Source organism: Chrysochloris asiatica, unplaced genomic scaffold (assembly GCF_000296735.1).
Source record: "Chrysochloris asiatica unplaced genomic scaffold, ChrAsi1.0 scaffold00063, whole genome shotgun sequence".
Classification (NCBI taxonomy): domain Eukaryota; kingdom Metazoa; phylum Chordata; class Mammalia; order Afrosoricida; family Chrysochloridae; genus Chrysochloris; species Chrysochloris asiatica.
This window is the reverse complement of record NW_006408581.1, coordinates 3811101-3822223: the sequence shown is the minus strand read 5'-3', so window position 1 is coordinate 3822223 and position 11123 is coordinate 3811101. Positions and strand designations below refer to the sequence as shown.

Genomic DNA, 11123 nt, shown 5'->3' with positions numbered 1-11123 from the left:
ATCGTTATCAAGATAACAAATCTTCTCTAGGTTTCTTGGTGTTGTTTCATGTGCTGGCCTCCTGAGCTGCAGAAATTGATATGCTATGAAGACAGAGACTTTTTGCTTTAACTTTTCCCCAGAAACACTTGTTCTCCACATGTCTTGGATATTAATTAGATCTGCAGACATGTGTTTCATTTAAGATAATGAACCCTGCTCCAACAGTCCCTGGGTGATCAGTTGTATAATGTGCTTAACTACTAACTGAAAGGTAGAAAATTCAAGTCCATCCAGATGTATCTGTCAAGAAAATCTTGGTGATCAACTTCCAAAAAATCAGCCCTTGAAAATCACAGAGAGTACAGTTCTACTCTAATATGCATGGGGTCACCAACAGTCAGACTTCACAAACAGCAACTTTTTTTTTTTTTTAAAGCATATAAAATTTATTGTTGTTGTCGTCATTGTTGTTGTTGTTTTCTGTCCAGTTGGTGATGACTTATAGTGACCCTGTATAAGGTTTCAGAGGTTATAAATATCTGAGAGATCAGAAAACTTTATCGTTCTCTCATGGAGTTGCTTGTGGATTTGAACTGCTGACCTTATGGTAAACAGCCCAGCACATAATCCACTCCACTGTCGTGTTCCTTCTTATCTCCTGTCAGAGACAACTTGGTGGCACCTAACAACAGCAACAAGGGTAAATTAGGGGTCCTAGTGTTGTTGCACTGTAGAATAAACACTGGACTACTGAATACAAGGTTGGTGGTTTAAACCCACCAGGAGCTCCTCAGAAAACCTATACAAGAGTTCCAGAATAAGGTTTAGTGTTACCTCAAAAACTATCAGGAGATTTTCAAAGTGATTTATGGCCTTTTTTCAATGTCTTTATATTCAAAACAGCTTAAAATTTCATGCTTTAAATGTGAAAAGTCATGTTTTTTTCTTCCTCCTGGATATCCTGGTTTACATTTCAAATAGTAAGAACTAAGGAACTTGGCCTCTCTCAGAAGTGGGAAGGAGACAGGAATCCTCCTATCAAATCACCTAGATTTATATTTCTGGGCTCCAGATACACATTAGGGACACCAGCAGATCCATGTTTACATTTTGCTCTCATCAGATCACCTTGGAGCTAAAAATGATGTACGTGGTTATTCCTGGAAGTAACAATGAACCTTTCACTGTCCCAGAAATCATGGGTATACATTCAGAATACTATGAAGAAATGTACATGTAAAATTTAATCTAAGGGCTGTAGGTTAATGCATTGGACTGCAAAGTCAGTTTGAACCACATGGTCGGCAATTCTAGCTCACCAGGAAACCCTCCACAGGGTCGCTATGGGTCGTAACTCACTCTATGTGATTTAACAACAACAATGACAAACATGGAAAAAAAGAAACCATCATATTCCCTCTATGTCTCTAATTTTCATGTTTCACAAATGTATTAAAAGTGATATCTGTATAATTTTGCAAATCATTACATGGCCTCACAAGCTAATTATATATAAATCTGATTAAATGAAGGAATTACTAATAATTAAGCTATCTAGTTGCTAATCCTGAGATAATACATTATGTAATCATTATAAAAGATGTATGGTGAAAACCAAGCACTAAGAAAATGTTTTGCTTGACTAAATTAAACATAGTGGTAAGTCAATGAAATGCTAATGAAAGAAAGAAAACCCACACCTTTCAACTTTTAAATCCTTCTGCAAATCATTTAGTAGGCTACAAATTCATCCTGCAGTAAATAATTGCGTAATTGCTCACATTTGTGTGTGTGTTTTCTTTAGCGATTCTATGAAATTTGCTAGACTGCAATCTACTTGGGTCTATAAGTACCATTTGGTTATTCTGTAACACTTGATATGTTCCTAAGCCTATGAGAGAATCTGACTGATTGAAACACTCCATTAGGAAGAAGGTGAACAGCTATTTCCTGGAATAGCAGCAGAGGGGTAATCACACTGTGGTTTCCCATCAGTCAAGAAGCTAAATATGTTACATTGACTGGTCATGAAGCAAAATTTACATCCCAGTGTGCAGTGAACAAGATGGCTTAGATTTGCCACCATGAAACAATTTACTACTTGGCTTTCAGTCAAACTGACTTTATTAATTTAATTCTACCCTTGCATGATTACCAAATTATAAGGAATGGATTTATTTTTCCTTGTGCAGTGAGCATTATGCCTTGTGATCGCAACTGCTTTCTAGAGGAGCCAATGTAGGCACCACATGATGTCAAAGGAAATAAATGAAACGGAAAATCCATAAGGAAAAAAAAAAAATCCAAAACCATATAAATTGATTTACAGTATTTTGGAAGCTTAATATGTGTACTGCACAAACCATGGTGAATCAGAGAAATGTGATGCTTTAAATTCATCTATTAGCATATATTTGTGATAGGAAAATGGCAAAACATAGAAAACTGAAATGTTAGGAACTAAATGGTTCCATAATGCCATTAATCAGTTAAATCCCATATGTGCAATTTCTGTGGGCTTATGCATAAGTTAATACAATTTTTATATTTAATAAATTTTGGATGGGCATGGTATAGTTTTCTGTCCCTATATTATATAATTCTTTCATGGACTATGAAGAAGATACACTCAGTAACTTCCATTTTGTCACCATATTTTAAAATTTTAAATTAGGTAAAAGTTTACAGAGCTCCCAATTCAATAACTCATACATACTATATTTTATGTCATTGAAATATCACATGTCCCATTTCCTCCCTGTGTTTACTGTTTCCATTTCTCTTTCTTTATTCCTTAACCCTTCTCAATGTTGTCCTTGGGAAAGTGCTACCCTTTGAGCTCAAATGATTGGTTATTCTAAGGTGTGTACAACTTTCTAGTGCTACTGTTCCCCTTATAGGTCTGCCTATTGCTTGCTGAAAATTGAGCCATGGGGTGACTTATCTCCAGATCTGAATGTTGTCTAAGCATCATAGTCTTGGGGGTTCCACTAGTCTCTATTGAACCATTAAACCTGGTCTTTTTCATGATTTTGAGTTTTGTTCCACATTTTCCCCACTTTAAAAAGGACATTCAAATGTGATACCTTTTAGAACAGTTGGTAGTGGTAGTTAGGCAGAATCTAGTTCTTCTAGTCATGGAGACTGATGTTTCATTGTCCACCAGACCACTGGAATAATTGTTTCCATGCATCTTGGAATTTCACCATCTTTTCTCAAGACTATGAGAGATCAATAGCTGCAACTTAGATGGCCACTCAAGACCTTTTAAATCTCTGGTCACTACTCACCAAAGTAGGATGCAAAGCATTGTCTTTGTGGAATATTTTATCTTACTTTGTGTCCCTTGAAACTGTGAAGCTGAATCCCCAAGACTAATAATGCATTCCCTCAAGGTGTTTGGTAATGTCTAAACATTTTTCATAATGTTTGTGCTCCAGCACATTCATTGATATATTTGTAGTGATATAGAAATAACCTCTGTGAAATCTATATATATATTTGTGAACATAATCCCATTCTCCCTCCAACACATGTTTAGTCTTTGTGTCTATTCATGCATTTACTTATAGATTACTTTGATTGCTGGATTGTATATATAACAGTGTTTCCCTTCTTTGTCTTAACTGATCTTTGGAAACCTACATAGAGTTCCTATGAGTTGGAACTGATTCATTGGTACTTAACAATATGTGTGTGTATGTGTTTTAATAATATGTGTGTTGTTGTTGTTATGTGCCGTGGAGTCGGTTCCAACTCATAGCGACCCTGTACAGGGTTTCTGAGGCTGTAAATCTTTATGGGAGCAGAAAGCCTTATCTTTCTCCCACGGAACAGCTGGTAGTTTCGAACTGCTGACCTTGTGGTTCGCAGCCTGATTCATAACCGCTATGCTAAATACATATATTATATATACAACTATATATAAAATCCTCACAATGGGCCAATAAGTAATATTATAATGTTGTTATTGATGCCATCCCTTGGGTTCTGACTCATAGCTACCCTGTATAGGGTTTCCAAGGAATAACTGATGAGCTTTAATTACCAACCTTGCAGTTCAAATAGACTTTGCAATCTAGCACATTACCTCACAATGCCACACCAGAACTTCTTCAACATCATAATAAATGGATAAAATATTTAAGTTGTCAATGACTTCATTTTTCCAGTCTCCACAATCAAAGCTAATGGAAGCAGCAATCAAGAAATCAAATGACATATTACATTAGACAAATCTTCTGCAAGACAACTCTTTAACGTGTTAAAAAGCAAAGAGATCACTTTGAGGACTAACAGGAACCTGGCTCAAACCAAGGAATCTTAATTCTTTCACATGCAGATGAAAATTGGACAACAAATAAGGCATACCATAGTAGAATCAATGCATTTGAATTATGGTGTTGGTGAAAATCACTGAAAATAACATTTCAGAAGAACAAATTATTCTGTTATGATAGAAGCACTGTCAGAGTGTTCTTTAGAAATGAGAATGGTGAGATTTTTGTGTCTTGTATTTTGGACATGTGGTCAGGTCTCCAGTTTCTGAAGAGGGATACTATGCTTGGTAAAGTGGAGAGTCAGTGTAAAAGAGAGATGACTGTAGAATAAACACCAGATGCTCTTTGGGAAGAAAGATGATGCTTTCTTCTCCCACAAAGATTACAGCCTGGGAAACTATTTACAATGTCACTATGAGTCAGAATCAACACAGTGACACTTCATAGCATTAACAACAAGATAAACATATGTCCTTCAGTATCAAAATACTTTATGCTTGATTGGTGTCCTAAAAATGGGTGTTTTGAATCAGCATACCTGCACTATGAAAAAAGGGACTAGTGATCAGTTTCCATAGAGAGCACAGTGAAAAAACAAACAAACAAACAAACAAAAATGCCCTATGGAGCAGCCTTACTCTGCACACATTGGGTTGCTATGAGTTAGGTTCAGTCAGATTGCAACTAAAAACTTGATAAACTTAGGAGCAAACATTCCAATAACAAATAATATATGCTCTCAAAAAGTTATCTTCTACTAGGAAATACTGGCAAATAACTGGATAACTCAATAGGTAGTGTTCTAGATCATACATACACTGACTTATTTCAAGCAAAATTATTTTTTAACATGTCTCTTTGATCAGAGAATGCTGGCAGACATGTTTTCTCAGCAATATACTTGTCTTAGTCTCATTGAGGTGACTTAAAAAAATAAAAGTCCAAACAAAACAGTGGCTTCCTAAGGGATCTGCTGGGTCTTTTACATTGAATGCAGAGGTCAACTCAAAAGGCAATTGTTTTAATGGATTCCAAAGTTGTGATCTTGAATAGATTTTCTCAAAAGACACAGGGTAATGACTGGAGCTTATCAGTAAGAAGCCTAAAGAAAATTGAAAGCTGCATCGGTGAAGAAAATCTCCAGAAAGTTGTGACAAGCAATTTTTTTTTTTTTTTTTTTTTTCATCATGACAATGTACCTGGTCAGTTTTTGTAGGTTTCAGGGACTGTCTTTCAAGAATAACATTGGGACTTCTTTTCTTCACCATCGGGTGAGTGCTGCTATGTTCCATTTTCACTATGTCTTCTCATAAGACTTCCAGGATCAAGAGATTTCCTGGCCAAGAAACAAAAGCAGATTAGAACGAAAATTGGTAATAAAGTCAGATACAACTCTAAGAGAAGACATTGGAGAAGAACCACGCTGGGTCTCTAAGGAGTTACACATGTGATAACAATGCACATAATATACTTATGTCCTAGCACTCTACCAGATCAAGTTCACTTTTGCCAAAATTTGATCAATTGAACATGTTTTGCAAAACTTCTGGTTTCTTCCTTAATTTTTATGCTTCCACGTTTAAAAAGGTTGTCTAATGAATGTGCAAGACCTTTGGTTTGAAAAAAATAAAAAAGATTAACATTGGGAAATCTTATCCTGTCTACTCCACAGCTTGATCTCTCCTCTTCATAATCCTTTTTGTTCCCCAAACACTAATAATATGTTAAAAGAACATGATTTGACTTCTTTAAGGATGCCAAGACTGACTTTGAAGGATGTCAGCTGTTGTTGTTTTTAAGTGCCTTCAACCCTTGGTAGGGTTCTCAAGGAATGACTGGTGAATTTGAACTGTCAACCTTGTGGTTCAAACCAACCTTGCGGTCCAGGGTATTGTATCATGCAAATACCAGCTTCTGAGGCTTACAGACATAGATAAATAGAAACAATTTTCATATTTTTATTTAATTAAAGGTCCTGTGATTTTGTAACAAGATTTTTTGCTTTACCTCCTAAGTTAGCAACCAAATGACAGTTTGAAAAGGTAAAATACTGAATGAACACCAGTTGTATAATTCATTGAAAGACTTTCTGAAGGAGGAGATGCTTAAAGGGAGTTTCAAAAAAATCAATTAGAGAAACTAAGTGAATATGTGAAGAGAAAAAAGGACATCCCATGAAGATATAGAGTTTCTACTTCTAATTTTAGATTCCAAAAATCTAAAATTAGCTTATGTGAACCTTCAGCAACCAAAGGCTCTTCAAGTTCCAGAAACTATTTTAGAGGAAGCCCATTGGACTGCTTCTAGCTCTACAGCCACATCTAGCTCACCTCAGTGCCCTAGTTTCCATAGTACCAGTAGACTGGTCAGCATGTACCATGTTCTAACACCAGGCAGAAATGATTGGTTCAGAATTTACTGCTAGGATGGAACCTGCCCTCTCCCAACCCATATGGAGTTACTGTTCTTGAAGGAAATGCCTGCCCATTTGAGATTGTTGCCTGTTGGCCACAGCAAGCCCAAGTAAACAAAGGGCAGATTTCAGTTGTTTGTGACAAAGTGACCAGTGTATCATGTATGTGCCCTCTTCCACCCTCTCACAAACTTACCCCTCAAAACTGCTGCTCTGCCATTGGCCTGTAGACCCTCTGGACCCCAGCTGAAACCTCTGAATACCCATGCTAGTTTATGCCTCAAGTCCTGGCCACTGTTCTTTTTCTGTTTTTATCTTTTAACAATATTTGCATTGAAGACTGGAATAAAGGATGATATTGGAGGGATCAAAATTTGGGAGGTCATGAGCAATACACAAACGCACTCAAAACACAGGTGCTTACATGGAATTATGTGGATTTAAGTACCATAGTTTTAAACTGTTTTCTTAAATGTGAAATGTCAAAGTAATGACATAGGTGGATAAGCGAGGAGTAAGTGTATAAATGAAATGATGCCTGGAATCTAAATCACACCATAAAGAACTACATGTAAACTGAACTATGAAAATAGAAGGAATTAATTGCAGGAAAATCCTGATTCTATTTGCAGAAAAGTATGTGTGTGATTGGAGAAAAATAAGGGAATATTGTACATAAGTGGATGGATAGAATAAAAAATGAAAATTATTAGAAAGCAAGGAATTTGCAAAGAAATAAAATATGTGGCAGAGGTAATGAAAATAAAAATCCGTATGTTAGTATTATTAAGGAGATTCCAGCATGAGTTGGACTGATTCCTTATTTACTGTCTGGCTTTCACATGCATATGAGCTGATTGAAAACACCATGGCTTGGGTCAGGCTCACCTTAGTCCTCAAGCTGACATCTCTGCTCTTCAACACTTTAAAAATGTCTTGTGCAGCAGGAGAAGGAGGATGTTAATTGCACCAAAATACTTAGTTAGCAAAAGAATCTTAGTTTCTGATAAGATTTTTTTTTTAATTAAGGAAATAAAGTTATATGAAAAAGGAGAAACAAAGCATCTACTCTCATGCTTTGATGTTCATACTAAATTCCCTATTGCCCATGGTACAAAATTGCCCAGACACCAGACGATCAGTATTTCTGTTTTCACATTCCATTTGTAATGGATGTTAAATGATGATGAATAGTATCATTTGTTTCTATGATTCATCATATTAAATTATATGTCGTTCTATAGCAATGAGAATAAAAAAAATCACGTGCTTGTAATAGATATTTCACTATATTTTTCATTGGTTTGGCTCTTTAGGATAAACAATGGACTTCAAAGTCGGTTTATATTCAAGGTCAATGGTTCAAACTCACCAGCCGCTCTCTGGAAACCCTATACAGGGTTACTATGAGTTACAAAGGACTTAACTGCACTCATCAACAACAGCAAACATCACCAAAACAGAAAATGATTAAAATTCAATCATAACCAAAAATAAATCTTAGTAAGTAGCTTACATTCATCAACTATGCATTAAAATGCCTGGACTATTAGTATTTTCAAGCTTATTACATGTTAATAGAAACAATAAAAAATAATGAATTCTAGCTTATGAGGTTTCTATTTGTTTTCTTCTAGATTTTAAGAATTTGCTTAACAATGCTTTTTAGTAAATATTTAAAAACTATTAACTGAATCAGTGATATGCAATGATTTAAAATACTATTAACATCAACAAAGATACTGTTGTTGTTAAGTGTTGTTATTCTGACTCATAGCAACCTTGTATAGGGTTTCTGAGGCGCAGTTGGTGAGTTTGAATCACTGACCTTGCAGTTCCAATATACTATATCTGCAAAATAAATTGGAAGTTGGATTTCTTCTAATCCTAGAGACTTTGTTGTATACTTTTGCATGTATGTTACACACACACATGTGTTCACTCAAGTACACAAACAAACACATTCAGGATTTTGTTTTGTTTTTATTTAAAATAAAATGTAAATCTTACTATTCTCTAGGTATGTGCCACACACACACAAACATATATATGTGTGTGTGTGTATGTATATTTCTGGTGTGATGATATAAGATAAACACTGGACTACAAACCACAAGGTCAACAGTTCAAACCCACCAGCTGTTCCTTGGAAAACCCATACAGCATCACTATGAATCAGAAGTGACTCAAAGGAACTCACCAACAAACAGTAGTCAATAATTATCCACACTATGGTTACATAAAATACCTGTCAATATCCATGGCTGATGACAACACTGAGCATGCACATGAATTGATTCTGTCAAGCAGATGATTGACAATGGATTATGTGTCAAATCATTTGCAAATCAGTCATGACTGCCTACAAAATAATTCTCGTCAGACTTGTTTGTGCAAAAAGGGTACTGAAACAATTCATGGAAAAGCATGGATATCTACAAATAAAATTTAAGCCAATATTCAAAGGAAGATAAAATTTCTTTTAAAAACATTGTTACTGGTGATGAGACATGGATTCATCACTATGAGCCTGAGAGTATACGAGAAAATATGGAATGGAAACCCTCAATCACCAAACTAGTAAACGTTCAAAAATCAACCATCGGCTGGGAAATTGATACTTAGATCTTTCTGGATTCTCAAGGCCATTATTGGGACACTATCAAGAAAAAAAAACATTCAGCAATCAACCTTGCTCATTACAGTGAGTTACTCACTCAAGGGCTTATGACTAAACTTCCAGTTAAACACAGAGCACTGTTATCCAAGGGCATTTGTCATCTTGCATGATGATGCACATCCACACGTCTCTTCCCATACTGTTGACACTCTGGGGAAAAAAAAAAATCATCTTGAGCTATTAAATCATCCTCTCTATAGGCCTGATCTTGCTCCATCGAACTTTCACCTGTTTGGTCCCCTGAAAATAGTCCTTTGAGGATGAAGATTCACCTTGGATGATGTGAAGACAGCAGAGTATTCATGGCTAAAACAGAGTGTTCCATCTAAAACATTTTTTAATAAAGGAATATGAAAATTTGTTGACAGATGGATGAAGTGTATTGAAAAGCAAGGAGATAATGTCAAAAAATAATGCATTTGTCTTTCCTCAAAGTTAATTAAAATAAATTCTACAGCTAGAGGCATGTTGTTGTTGTTAGGTGCCATCAAGTCAGTACTGACTCATAGCGACCTTATGCACAGCAGAAGGAAACACTATCCGATGTGTGTTTGGATAATTTTTAACTCACCCTTGTGTGTGTATGTATGTACAGATTCCTCATAATCTATGTACAGATTCCTCATAAGCATAATCAAGTTTTCTGGAATACCCATTCTTTGCAATGTTATCCATAGTTTATTATGATTTACACAGTAGAATTCCTTTGCATAGTCAGTAAAGTACAAGTAAACATCTTTCCGGTATCCTCTGCTTTTAGCCAAGATCCATCCTCTACAATAATCTCTCCAATGTCATGGCCTGTTCTGAATCCAGCTTGCATTACTTACAGTTCCATATTGATAAATTGCTGCATCTGTTTTAAAATTATCTTCAGTAAAATTTTGCTTGATTATTTATTGTTTTTAAGTGCTATTGAATAGGTTCCAGCTAACAGTGATTGTATATAAGTTTCCTGAGTCTTGCAAGTACAGGAAAACTCATTGTTCTCCTGTGAAGTGCTATTTTCTTTTGATGCTTCCTGCACCATACAATATTTTACTAATTGTTGTTGTTATAAGTGCCATCGAGTTTGTTCTGATTCAGAGCAATGCTATATAGGGTTTCTGAGGAGCATTTAGTGAATTTAGATAATTGATCTTGCATTTCAAATGGACCTAGTGGTCTAGTGTTTATTCTATAGAATTTCACCAGATTTTACCAATTGTTAGGTGCCATCGAGTCGGTACTGACCCAGAGCGACCTTATGCACAGCAGAACGAAACACTGCCTGATTCTGGGCCAACTTCACTACTGTTACCACACTTGAGTCCAATGATGCTACCACTTGGCCAATCCATCTCGTTGGGGTTCTTCCTATTTTTCTCTGATGCTCCACCCTACCAAACATAATATCTTTTTCCAGTGACTGGGCTTCCTGACAATATGTCCAAAGTATGAGAGATGAAGTTTGGCCATCTTGGCCTCCAAGTAGCATTCTGGCTGCACTTGTTCCAAAATGGATCTATTGGTTCTTTTGGCAGCCCATGGCACTTTCAATATTCTCTTCCAACACCATAACTCAAAAGCATCAATTCCTCTACAAACTTCCTTATTCACTGTCTAGTTTTTGCATGCACATGAAGTTACAGACAATACCATGGCTTGGATCAGGCACACCTTAGTCCTCAAACTGATATCTTTGCTCTTCAAAATTTTAAAAAGGTCTTTTGAAGCAGATTTGCCTAATGCAATATGTTGTTTGATTTCTTGACTGCTGTTTCCATGA

The 11123-nt window shown here is 35.9% G+C and overlaps 1 pseudogene; it reads left to right on the top strand.

Moving 5' to 3' along the window:
• The first annotated feature begins 5561 nt into the window (after nucleotides 1-5561).
• LOC102828935 lies at nucleotides 5562-5697 on the top strand (annotated as a pseudogene).
• The last annotated feature ends 5426 nt before the right edge of the window (nucleotides 5698-11123 follow it).